Below are 13,607 nucleotides of genomic sequence, written 5' to 3' on the forward strand. Positions count from 1 at the left end.
GTAGGATGTGACTCCATGGTAGCAACTGAGCTCCCTCACATCTTGAAGCAAGAATGAGAAAGCAGACAGAAAATGAATACAGGCTCTAATATCTCAAGGCCCACTTCTAATAATTTACTCCACCTAACAATAGTTCCGACTTTTCCATATAGCACTACCAGCTATCGAACAAATGCTTAAAATACATGAACTTAGGTGGGACATTCATATTCAAAGCGTAATATCCTCTTTTACCTAATAAATTTTAAATCATCATCTCAGATCGCTAAGCAATACCCATTATTCACTAAACCATCAATAAAGTCTGGTACACCACATTCTATATGCCTATATGCATCTCTCTTCTTTTAAAATTTCTTATCCAAAGACTGGTCTTGTTTTATGTCTGTCTATTCCTCTAACATTCCTTCTAGTGAAAATGCACAAAAGATACATTTTATTTTAATGGGTGGAAATAAAAATGTTTCAAGAGAAAACCATTTGTATTGCATTCAGCATAACCTGGTTATGAGTAGAAAAGAGTTAATTCCCTTGTTGAATAGCATAGCAATACCTGATCCAGAAACAGACTGATCACTCCTGGGTGATTTCCTTGATTTTGTAGAATTGTTCTTTTATAAATGAACTCTATACACAGCGCAGGGATCATTTGATGGGACCTGTAATGGAGGCATTTGTGGGGATCATTGCCTGGGGAAATCACTGCAGCAATTTACATATGTGTTTTAGTTTAATATCCGTTTATGTATGTATGTATGTATGTATATATGTATGTATTTATGTATTTATTTTTGCTGTGTTCATGTGTAAGCCCTGAAGATGGAGGGTTATTATTGTCTTGGAATTGCACAGGAGACACAACACAGTTTACATAGAAACAGCTGGAGTGTGATCTAATCTCCACATTCCAATTTAGTTATGCACAAAACATGCATAAAAAATTAACTCTCTCTGAGCAAATTGCTCTGTGTACCTAGTGAGCCTCAGCTTTCCTGTAGCAAGAGCTATGTGCCTGTTATGACCCAGAGATTCCATTAAATAATACATAGATGGTTGAGAGAATATAGCATTTGTACATTTAACATTAATTTGACTACAGTATAGTTGCCATGTCTAAACTATAAATATGTCCTCATCTTCAGGCCTTCTGTTTCAATGACTCTTGACCTCCTTGAGTGAGACAGCAAGAACATTCTGAACCAGGTTTAGGAAGTGACATCAGATTAAATTAAGAACTCATGCATTTATGGATCAGATAGAGAAGCAGAGAAATATCCACAAGGGATGAATTTTGAAGAAGGTAATTGCTGAGTTGTTCCTTGGTCATGCACATTGTGAACTAGTGGTCCTACATAGAACTTAAAATGTGGCAATTGAAATGGTGTATTTTTGAAGTGTATAAGGTTTATTATTTTATGTTCAAATTTATGTAAAAATATTTCCTTCACTAATTATTTTTCAGTGATTGATTTTTGTTATTAATTTTGTAAAACATTTTATAGAAGGTTAAGTTCATGCTAAAAATATGAGGAAAAAGAAAACATATTCCTTAATTATTAAGAAACAAAATGTCATCTCACATTCATTATGATAGGCACTATCAGAAACAGTACATCAATAAATATTGGTGAGAATGGGGAAATTGGAATATTTAAGTGCTCTTGGTAAAAAATGTAAAATCGTGCAGTCGCCATGGGAAACTTAGATATACAGTGACTTATCAAAAAGTTAATAAGAAAATTGTCATTTGATTAAGCAATTTTACTTCTGAGCAAGTTTTTGAACCATTGAAGCAGGATATGAAAGAGCTATTTGCACATCTATGTACCTTGAAACACCCTTCATAATATTTCAGAGGCACAAATGGCTGAAGTGTCTATCAGTAGATAAATTGATAAATACATATTCATAAACATTGTGAATACATGTATATATTCATATACTTAAGTGTATGTATAGTCATACACATTGCAATGTTTTTAACCTTAAGAAAATAGGTAATGCTCACTTGACAATGAGAATGGCAAAGAGAAGATTAGCATGGCCCCTGTGCAAGGATGACACAAATTCTTGAAGCATTCCATACTTTAACCAAAACCAATTAAAGACAGAACAAAAAAGAAAACTTCAGACTAATACTCCTCATGAACACACATTCAAAAATTCTCAGTAAGATACTTGTAAACACAATACAGACATACATCAGTAAGATTATCCACTAGGATCAAGTTGGTTTTATCTTGAGAGGCAGGGATGTTTCGACATTAAGTTGATAAATACAATAAACCATATAAATTGACACAGAGGAAAAAAATACTTGTCCCAAAAGATAGAAAAAAGCCTCTGATAAAATCCAATGTGCCTTCATGATAAACATCTTAGAGATCATAGAATATAGGACTAGAGAGAATATATCTCAACATAATAAAGTCTATATATGAGAAGTGCAGAGCCAACATCATTCTAAATCAAGAGAAACTTGAAGTAATCCTACTGAAATCAGGAACAGTCAACATTTGCACACCAGCTCCATTTTATCTAGTTCTTTATTTTCTGCATCACTAAAATTTAAAGTCAAATCTGCCACTTGTATATCTTGAATATTTCTAGAAATGATCTTCGCTCTCCCTTTCTTTCCCATCCCAGGTGCATGTGTGCATGTGTGTGCATGTACATACAGACAAGAGGTCCATCTTGGGCATAAGTTCTCATTAGCTATCCACTTTGTTCTTTAACCCCAGGTCTCTTATTGCTTTCAAACTTACCTAGTAGGCTAGATTGGCTGGTTAGTGGGCGCCAGGGATCTGCTTGTCTTCTCCTCTCTACCACTGGGATTATGCATGCACCACCAAACCTGGCCCTTTACATGTGTGCTGGGGATTGAACTTGGGTCTTCATGGTCACATTACTATCACTTTACCAAGTGAACTCTCTCTCCAGCCCTTGCTTGTTGTTCTGTAATAAATTCGCTGTCAGAACAACTGAGTGTAAAGCTGGAGAAAAACCTTTGGTTTAAGTAGCATCTGAAAACGCCCCCCCCCCCCAAAAAAAACAAAAAACAAAACTCCAAACTCTAATAAAGTGAAAATATTTATTCCCAAAACAAACAAACAAAAAAAAAAACAGAATTTCTGTGCAAGCTAATCTTATGTCAAATTAACACACAAACTAGTTTAATTGACAAAATAACTCTAAAAGTTCTGGCTGTATTTTCTTAATTAGTGATCAATGCGGGGGGGCGGGGATCTCAGTCCATGTAGGGTAGTGCCATCCCTGAACTTCTGGTCCTGGTTCTATTTAAGGCAGTCTGAGCAAGCCATGGGAAACAAGGCAGTAAGCAGAACCCTCCCATGGCCTCTGCATCAGCTCCTGCATCTAGGTTCCTGCAATATTTGAGTTCCTGTCCTGACCTCCTTTGATGATGAACTATGATAAGCATACATAAGCCAACTTTATTCCTTTCCTACCCAACTTGTTTTTGGTGATGGTGTTATGTTACAGAAATAGAAACCCTAACCATGTTAGTACCAGCATAGTGGAGTATAGTTAGTACCAGCATAGTGGAGTATAGACCTGACCATGTTTTGTGGAGAAATGTAGAAATACTTTGGAACTCTGGGCAAGAAAATCCATTGAGTGTTCAGAACTTAGTGGGATGTTCTGTAGGAGCTTTGAAGATAAGACTAACAGTGTAGAGGATGGAGGCCTTGCCTGTGAAGTTTCAGAGGGAAGTTTAAAGACTCTCTCAGGGCTGTTTCCTGTTTTGATTTAAAATTCTGCCATTCTGGTTAGCTGGGGCTGAAGAATCAGCTGTGGTTAATGAGATACCAGAAGTACTAAACCAAAACCTTTGCTTTGCTGGGATTATGGATGTTGGTCAACTAGAGATGAAAATTTAGTGGTGATTAAGAAGTGACTAGCATCACTGATGCAGAATCTTCTGGAAAGTGTTTCCTAAGAGTCAGCATACAGAAGCTGTGTTTCATAGGGGACCAAGAATGTAAGTTACTCTGGCAGCTGAACTGGATAGTGTAAGAATCACCCAGGGGGCATTGGTTTTGAAGGAGTGAGAGGGTCATGGAGAACAGCTGAGGCTTAGCACTGTGAAAAGCCAGGAGAGGCCATTGGTGGAGGTGCAACCTCAGTGGCAGTTGAAGGCCCAGCACTGAAGGGGTCATTCAAAGATGCTGAGACTTGGCACCGTGAAGAGAGCCTATGACAGGCTCTTGGTGAAAGTGCAACCAAAGACCCTGGTGTTTTACAGCTGCCAGGACCAGAAGATGACTGCCAAGAACGGCAGTAGCAATGGAGTGGAGCCAGCTGGAGGTTAGAGGATAAGCTGGGTTTGTTGCTGAGGGCAGAGCAAGAAAAGTGACTCAAGCTCTTTGGAGCAGCCTAGAAGATGGTAAGCAAATCCCAGATAATTGGGCATTAAATTATTTATACTGTTGGAGGTTGGTTTTGTTTGGTTCAGATTGTGACTGTAGCCTGGTTCTTCCTTCTTGAAGAAGGTATTTAATTTTGATTTTTAAAGGAGTCCACAGCTGCACAACTTTGAACTTTTAGAGGAGATTTTGGATTTTTAGAGACTGCTTGTTTTAAAGACACTGAAATTTTAATGTGTTTAAATTTGTAAAGGCTGTGGTGTTGTTTTCACTTTGGCACAGTGGCTGCACCCCAGTCTACTGCTAGTGCAGCCAGCAATTGCAACTCTGCAGTTACCCGCCTGTTGCTCTAGTAGTGGACTGGTCACTCAGGCCATCGCCTGGTGAGAATTCTGTTCCAGGTACCAGCTCTGTTCCTGCTGCTAACGGTAGCTTGAACTAAATCTCTATCGTTCTGTTTATAAATAAGATTTGAAATTTAAAGGCCAGGGTGAAAACCTGCTAGCTCAGAGAGGTTGAATAGCAAAATGCTAACCTTATCATCCTTGCTGGCTTCTCTGAAAGACTTTGCTTTTTCTCTGCCAAACCAGAAAAACCTGTGCCACTCTAAATCCTTCCCAAATACTTTCTGTGTCTCTCCTGGATGCCCTCTCATGCTCTATGATTACGTTCTGTCAACTAATTGCTAACTCAGCTTTCTGACCCAATGTTAATTTTATTTAATAAATGCAAAGGCAAACTTGAGGTTTACAATGTGATTGAATGCCCCCCCAACTGTTCCCCCTTTTTGTCTAAATAAAAAGAAAGGTTTTAACCTTAACACAGTGAAATTATATACAATAAGAACAATTATCAAGTAAGAATTACACTTACAATGTCCAGTCCAATTGTAGTTGGCAAATTCAGAGAAACCACTCCATTATCTTTCCTATCTTGGTGAATCCAAAGTTTTGTAACTAATTCACTTCTATCTTAACTTGTATTACCAACCCAAAACTATCTTTTAGACCTCAAAACATTTTCTTAGATAAACAATTTAAGCTTTTACATCTTTCAATCTTATACAACTTATACCTCTTTTATAAGTTTCTTTTCTGAATTTAGTAACAAGGAGAACTGAAACTAAAACAATCTTGTCTTCAACTACTTCAGAGATCCTGAGAAGGATATAATATTAACTGAACAAACAGGAAGTACAGAACAAACAACTTCCCAAACTATAAAAATTGCAGAAGTGGCTGGCTACCTAGACAGTCATCCACATTTTCTCTGAAACTTTGGGGCATCCATTTTTAGACTACAGGCCTAGAATGTCTGACAGACATTTTTGTGAAACAAGAACTTTGAAGGCCTCTCCTATCTTGTCTTGGCAAAGTTTGGCAGTCGCCTTTTTTGTACACTGCTTGTCCAATTTGGACAGCATACTGACAGCTGTGGAGTCAACAGCAGCTTCCTGCCCAGTGGCTAACTTTGCTACAGTGAAAGCAAACTCCATATAGAGGTACTTCGATGCCCATTATCCTTGTTTGAAGTAAATTTTTGTGCCAGGAGCAGAAGTGTCTCAGTTTCATGAAAAACCTTAGGTTATTAAAACATATTAAATGCCATATTCTGTAAGTCTCTAAAGTGTTTGAAGACCACCTATATATCTAAAATATATCTTTGTTTAACCCTGAAAACATATCTAACATAAGGTTAATTATTGTAGATGATTACTAACTTGTATTCCTTAATTATACATTACATTTTTAAATGAGCTGCATAGGTATAATACCTTAAACAAGAGTAGAAACATATATAGAGTATGTTCTAACAAAAATAAACTTAAATTTATATCTATATACAAAAATAAGTACCAATGTAAAATATTTGAATTAATAGGTGCTTTTTAGTTTAAAGTAGATTAAATAATCTACCTTTTTATCCTATCCTTTCCATACCCCCCCTTTTTTAGAAAGAGACCCTTCAATTCAGCCATTTTGCTTAGTTTCCTCCCTTACCATGACCAGTAACAATTGATGATAAACATTCACAAACCATCGAATGACCAGAAACCACCTATTCCATCTCTCGGGAACATGGGTGTCATATTCTTAAAATTACTTCCTGTTGACTGGAGGCAACAGCATCTATAGGGGGCCCTGAGAAAATTGAGATATTAATCAAATCCTGGAGAGCTAGCTGTATTATTTTTTGTTTAGTCTCTGCGTGATGGGAAAGTGTAGGGTTCTCTCAAGTCTTGGTAGATAGTTTATGAGGCTGGATCATCTCAGCTAACCACTTTGAAACTGTCCTGAGCAGTTTGAAGTTTAAAGATGATTTTGGGGTAGTGTTTGTTAGCTTAATGGCATTACCACAATCCAAGTAGAATCATCTTTATGGGGCCCCATCATCTTTTTGGAGACTTCAATGGTCACTGTTAGGAATGGCCACAGTTCACTGCAGAAAACTTCAACATTTAAATGTCTTATGCAGCAGATCTCAGAGAGGTTAAAGAACCACACTTTATTAAGAATATCCAGGGTACACAAACTTGATTCCTAGTTCTCTGCATTAGACTTAAGGCCAAAATCATGTACAGGAAGCTAGGTGAAGCCTTTTTCTAGAATTAGTTAGTACTCTGTATGATCACTAATACCATGACAGAAAGCATGTGTGTGTGTGTGTGTGTGTGTGTGTGTGTGTGTGTATAAATCTTATAAACTTAGAGATAATATTGATCCTTAAGAACAGTTTTAAAGAGTCAAAATAAATCCTATATTATGAGATTAGTGACAATAGAATAGTCCCTTAATTTTGGTTTCTTCTGTCGCATATCAGATGGCTCTTCTGGCATGAGACAGAGATTTTGGATTTTCTTTTAACAATCATGCTTGTGTTTAGAGAAGGAGAGAGACATGTTCCAACTCCAAAGCCAGCTTTAATTTTTAATTGAATAGGGACCATGAAAAGACCCTTTGCCTTTTGTGTTTGTAGAGAGCAGCAGAAACAAATATTTGGGAAGATTTATGAAATTTTAACCTTTCAGAAGTATGCTATAGCATTAGCCCAATTTTAATCCTTTTCTTGGAACATTTTTCTCTCGATGATTCATCCTTCTTCTTCAGATGTCACATTTGTGTAGTGGTCTTCAGATTCCTTAGGTAGATGTTTTTATTCTCCTGAAAAGATAAAAACAAAACCCTTCCCGAATCCTTACTTTGGGGAGTTACTTTTTGTCAAGTTATGTCTTTATTAAGATAAAATGACATCTGGCAACAAAAAAGTATTGTCTTTTAATAATAATTTCTTCTTACCTGATCAAATGGAAGGTATTTGTTAGTCTTATAAGTTAGTTGGGATTGGATGACCAAGCAAGCATTAAGTCTTTTAATTGCCCTGTGGAGAGGATTCCCCAGTGCTGACAGAAAATGATCGAACCAAATTTGACATTGGGCATTTCCTAATGACAGAGTGTTACCTTGCCTGTCCCTTGTTGATCTGCATTCATTAGTTCAATGCCAGCCTTTGTCACACCTTCTGCATAATCCAGAAGGCTGGTGCCTTCTATTTGGATTATGTCTAGAGAAACATTGTTTCTAGGAACACTTTCCTACAATCCCTTTTCAGATAACATAGTTAACACAAGGTTAATTTTATTTAATCAATACAAATACAAACTAGGGGTTCCCAGTGTGATGGAATATCCCCAAGACTGTGGGACTTTTAAAGTTATTTGTATTTTTTTTTTTTTTTTTTTTGGTTTTTCGAGACAGGGTTTCTCTGTGTAGCTTTGTGCCTTTCCTGGATCTCGCGCTGTAGACCAGGCTGGCCTCGAACTCACAGAGATCCGCCTGCCTCTGCCTCCCGAGTGCTGGGATTAAAGGCGTGCGCCACCACCGCCCGGCTTGTATTTTTAATATAAGATCTTGGGGATGAATAAGAAGGGAAAGGTGTGGCTTAAAAGTGATGTGTTTGTGTGTTGAGTTGACAAGGAGTCAGTTGTGCTGGCCAGTTTTATGCTGTGAATTTTAGTTTATTGAAACAAACTTAAAGTTAATATTGTTCTACTGTATGCATATTTCTACTATTATTTAAGATACTATGTTTATGCATCTCTTTAAAAATTGTAATGTATCATTAAGAAATACAGATTAATAATTAATCATCTATTATAATCAAACCAATAGTCATGTTAGTTAATATTTCTAGATATACATAGATATATTTCAATTAGGTAGGTAATCTTCAAACACTTCAAAGACCTAGAGAATATGGCATTTAAAATTTTAAGGACTTTGGGGAGAACAAGGGAATCCGTGGCTGATATGTAGAACTGAATTGTATTGCAAAATAAATTAATTAAAAAAAAAAAGTCTATGAAAAAAAAAAATTTAAGGACTTTGACTTTCTGGACATTGAGACATGTCTGCTCTTGGCAGCACCAATCTACTTCAGAGAAGATAATGGGCATTGAAGAAACCCATTATGGAGTTTGCCTTCTGTGTGGCAAAAGTTAGCCACTGGGCAGAAAAATGCCCTTGTGTTGACTCTTTGACAGTATGTTGTATCAACTGGACATGCAGGACCCATAGGAAGGTGACTACTGAACTTTGCAAGGCAAGATGGTCCTTCAGGTTCCTGCTTCACAGAGGAGAATGCCAGATATTCTATGGGACACAGGAAAAAGACTGAGAGACTAGGCCTGTAGGCTGAAGATGGATGACCCAACATTGCAGAGGAACTTTGGATGACTATCCAGGCAGGCAGTTGTCTCTGTCATTTCCAATTTTTTGGAATTTGATTATAATACACTTCCTGTCTACTTTGGCAATATTATATTTGGGGTCTTTGATGTAGTTGAAGACTAGATAGTTGTAATTATAGTTTTCCTTAGTCACGATAAAAGATAAATTAGATATGACACTTTAGACTCACAAATATAGGATAAATGATAGAATATTTTCTTAAATTTTGCCAAATAGAAATAGACTAGATATTGTAACTGTAATTATTACTTGATAACTGTTGTGTTATATGCAATTTTACTATGTTAAAGTTAAAACCTTCCCTTTTGATTAGAAAGAAAAGGGGAAGTGCTGTGGGATGTTGCTCTGAATGCTGTAAATATGTGTTGCTCTGATTGGCTGACAAATAAAATGCTGGTTGGCCAGTAGCCAGGCAGGAAGTATAGATGAGGCAAGCAGACAAGGAGAATTCTGGGAAAAGGAAGGCTGAGCCAGGAGTCTCCAGCCAGACACAGAGGAAGCAAGATGATAAGGCAGAACTGAGAAAAGATATCAAGTCAGATGGCTAAACCTAGATAAAAATTATGGGTTAATTTAAGTGTAAGAGCTAGTCAGTAATAAGCCTGAGCTAATGGCCAAGCACTTATAAATAATAGTAAGCCTCTGTTGTGATTATTTTGTAAGTAGGCCACAGGACTGCTGGGGCCTGGCAGGACCAGAGAAACCTATAGACTACAGTCCTATAGTGACACACATGCAGCTCTCTAATTAGACTTAAGACCCACTCAACAAGAGGGAAATCATGTCTGGTACTGGAAATCAAGCCACCTAGCCAGTGTTACTGAAGTATTTAAATCTTGAGGGTGAATCTACAACTACCAGTTTAATAAGCCAGCACAATCCCTAACTCCATTCTGAATATCTGTCTTTATATTTACACATAAATGTAGTCCTCACTCCACATCAAGGAAACTTCTGTTTGTAACAGATGGAGAACATTATAAAAAAACACATCTAAAAACAATGCAGAGTTGCAAAGCCCAGTCCCAGTAGCTACATCTACAAATAACTTCAGTACCTAAGGCTTAGGGAATGTTACCGAGAGGGGGTAGAATGTACATAAGAGCCAGAGCAACAGGAAGTCTGCTGTGAGATTGTGACCTCTAGCAATATCAGAAACTATACCCGTAAAGTAGCAACAACATGACACCCTAAACATGAGCTGAACAGGCACAACAATCATCATGCTAAGGTAGATAGTGAAATCCCACTGAGGCCTCAATCATGCACAAAGAGCTATAGGCAACTAAGGAAATCTGAGAGTCAAAGAAAGAGTCTTCTCACCTCAGAATTTTCACATAAAGACAAAACTAGATGGTGGTTACAGCTATAGCATGGCTGAGAAAGCCAGAAAAATACTGTCTGGCCCTTCACAAAAGCCATTTGTCAGCAACTGCTTTATAGAAATAAATAGTTCTGTGAGTACTAAAGATATAAATGCCATCAATCATTTTTCTTTAGATAATATTGTATCAAAATAAGTAGATTAAAAGAAAAAAAAGAAAAGAAAATTAAATAACTCCCCTTTTCCCAACAATGCTGGGAATGGAACCCAGATTTAATAGCATGTAATTCTAGCTCCAAATGATCCAACAGCCTCTACTCTCCTCTGGAGGTACACTACCCTCATATACACAGCCATATACTCACAGAGATACAAAGACTCATGTAAATCTGACAGCCCAAACTAGCAAGCTTGCGAGCATGCACACACACACACACACACACACACACACACACACACACACACACCTGCTTAATGTGAAAATCAGTTTTTCTAAAACCAATCATTCAGAAAAAAGTAATTATGTAATAATGAAGTATTTAATTTAACTTTTAACAAATACAACTTTCTCAGCTAAAATGCTCATGGCATTAGGATGGATTTCTGTTATTAACTGAACATAAAACACATCAGGGCCAAGAGGATAGAATCACCTATCTCCCTGGGTCTGGAGAAGACTGACATTGTGAGCATTAGGACATTTGCTACTGACTTCTCCTGAAAAGCAGGGAAGACATGGCCAAGAGCTTCAATTTCCTGTGTTGCTGCTGGGACTCCTGACCAAGGACCAGAAAAATTTGCTTGTATAATTTTGTAATATCCAAGCAATTCATGTCCAGAGCCAGCTGGATGCAGGCCTTCTCTTTTCTTCTTCCGTAATGAACTGTCCAATTCCACTATCTCATTTCACACTGGCTTCCTCTCACGGCAGGTGACAAGGTGTCATCCCTAAATGTAACACAAGGTGCTTCTATCCCCAAATGTAAACACATCACCCACTGACTATTCTTACACAATATTTTCTAAATAATATTGTGTCAGATTAATACTTTCTAAACAATATTTTAAATTTTTAAATAGTATTTTGAAAAGTATGTTTTGTTGTTGCTCTTATTGATGTGTGTGTGTGTTTAATTATCTATTCCCAACTCTGTAACTTAGTTTTGTCTCTGTTGATTTTAAAGGATCCTCCAGGCCAGGTGGTGGTGGTACATGTTTCTAATCCCAGCACTCAGGAGGCAGAGCCTGGCAGACCTCTGTGAGTTCGAGGCTAGCCTGGTCTACAGAGTGAAATCCAGGACAGGCACCAAAACTACACAGAGAAACCCTGTCTCAAAAAACAAACAAACAAACAAAAGTATCCTCCAACTAACAGTCTCAAAATCCTGTTGAAGGGACTGTTTATGTAGTTCTCACTAAAAAGCAAAATACAGTTTGAGTGTTGTATCTCTTGATTCCTATGGAAACTTGACATTTATAAATTGTAATCTGGATCTGGAGAAAGCACTTGCTGTCCAAGATTAAGGACCTGAATTTGGCTGCCTGGAGCCCATGTAAAGCCAATACAGAAGTGCATGTCTGCAAAGCCAGTGCTCCTAATTTGAAATAGAAGATAAAGTTTGGAGAATCCCTGGAAGTTGTATGCCAACTAGCCTGATAGACACATTGGCAAATGATAACTCTTTTTGTCACAAGGTAAGAAGGTAAGGACTGACCCACAACCTTGTTCTTTGACCTCCACACACATGCTGGGGCACTCATCACACACACACACACACACACACACACACACACACACACACACACACACACACACACACACCACAACACACTTTTTAAAAGAAGAAATAAAAATGATGGTAGTTTTCTTTTTAATTGCAAATAACACTTCCTGTACTAAAGGACTAGGACTAATAATTTCAGCTACTTGCAAGGAATGAGAGCTGTAAGCAAAGCCAGAAATGGGAGATGAGTACAACCTTCATTCCCAATGTAGACAAGGAGCTGGTAATCAGACAGTCTGTACCAGTGCCTTTTGTAGCTGTGGTTAGTGTTGAGCTAGTAATCAGACAGTCTGCATCAGTGCCTTTTTGTAACTGGGATTAGTGTTTTCTTCCCCAACCACAGTCAAGCTAAAAAGAGTCTTTGCAAAGAGTGCCCTCTTGGGATTCCAAGGCTACCAACACCAGGGTGGACTTCAGAGTCAATGTTGTGTCCTGCTCCTATAATTTGATTTCTATTTCTGTGCAGAATCACCTTGACAAAAGTTAACTTTGGGGAGGAAGAGTTTATTTGGCTTATGATTTAGGTCATTGTCTACCCCTGAGTAGAACCTAAATCAGGAACTCAAAGCAAACAGTCATATCACATCTAAAGCAGAGAGAATCTACATATATGCATACTCATTTTTTTGCTTGTACTCAGCTCGATTTCTCCACTTTTATGTAGGTCAAGTACCCCCATATTGGGAATGGCACTGCTCACAGTGGGCTGGAGTTCAAATATTATTTAACCTAAGACAATTCCCCATAGACACTGGCCAACTCAATTTAGACATCCCCACATTGAGACTCTCTTCTCAAGTGATTCTAGGTTGTGTCAAATTGACAAATCTGAAGATGGAGTATGATTTATTCCCTCTGAAACCAATAGTGAAATTTGACTCCCTCATAAGTAGAATGAGAAGGTGGCTCTTCAGAGGTTGGTGAGCTCCCAGGATAAGAGGAAGATAAATAATCTTTCTCCCAGAACTGGTTTAGAGATTTCAAGAGTGGATTCTTAGAAAATGTGGGCGCTTGTTACCTTTTGTTTCATCTGGATGCTCCTGTTCCCCCTTCCATTTATTCCATCCCATTCTGACTGGTGTGTTATGAAGTCTTATCCAGATGCAACTGCTGTATCTAGGTTTGCCCAGCCTTAAAAACAGATGCTAAAGGAACTTTGGTCTTTATGGATCATTCAGTCATAGATACTTGTTTCTATGACCACTGAAAGACAAAGACATCTATGAAACCCTTGCATGTGGCACACTCATAGGTGGGTCTTAGGTTTTCCAAGTGACACTGTTTATAGCATAAAGAGGTAGTTCAGATCTGGAACTAAGAAGTTCCTCCTTCAGTGTTTGTGTGGCAGTGCCACAAAGCTGACATC

The 13,607-nt window shown here is 37.8% G+C and overlaps 1 pseudogene; it reads left to right on the forward strand.

Annotated features, from left to right (window-relative positions):
- The first annotated feature begins 1,989 nt into the window (after positions 1-1,989).
- LOC128110241 (uncharacterized) lies at positions 1,990-2,090 on the forward strand (annotated as a pseudogene).
- The last annotated feature ends 11,517 nt before the right edge of the window (positions 2,091-13,607 follow it).

Source organism: Peromyscus californicus, unplaced genomic scaffold (genome assembly GCF_007827085.1).
Source record: "Peromyscus californicus insignis strain IS unplaced genomic scaffold, ASM782708v3 Scaffold_14__1_contigs__length_90479793_seg_2, whole genome shotgun sequence".
NCBI classification, from domain to species: Eukaryota; Metazoa; Chordata; class Mammalia; order Rodentia; family Cricetidae; genus Peromyscus; species Peromyscus californicus.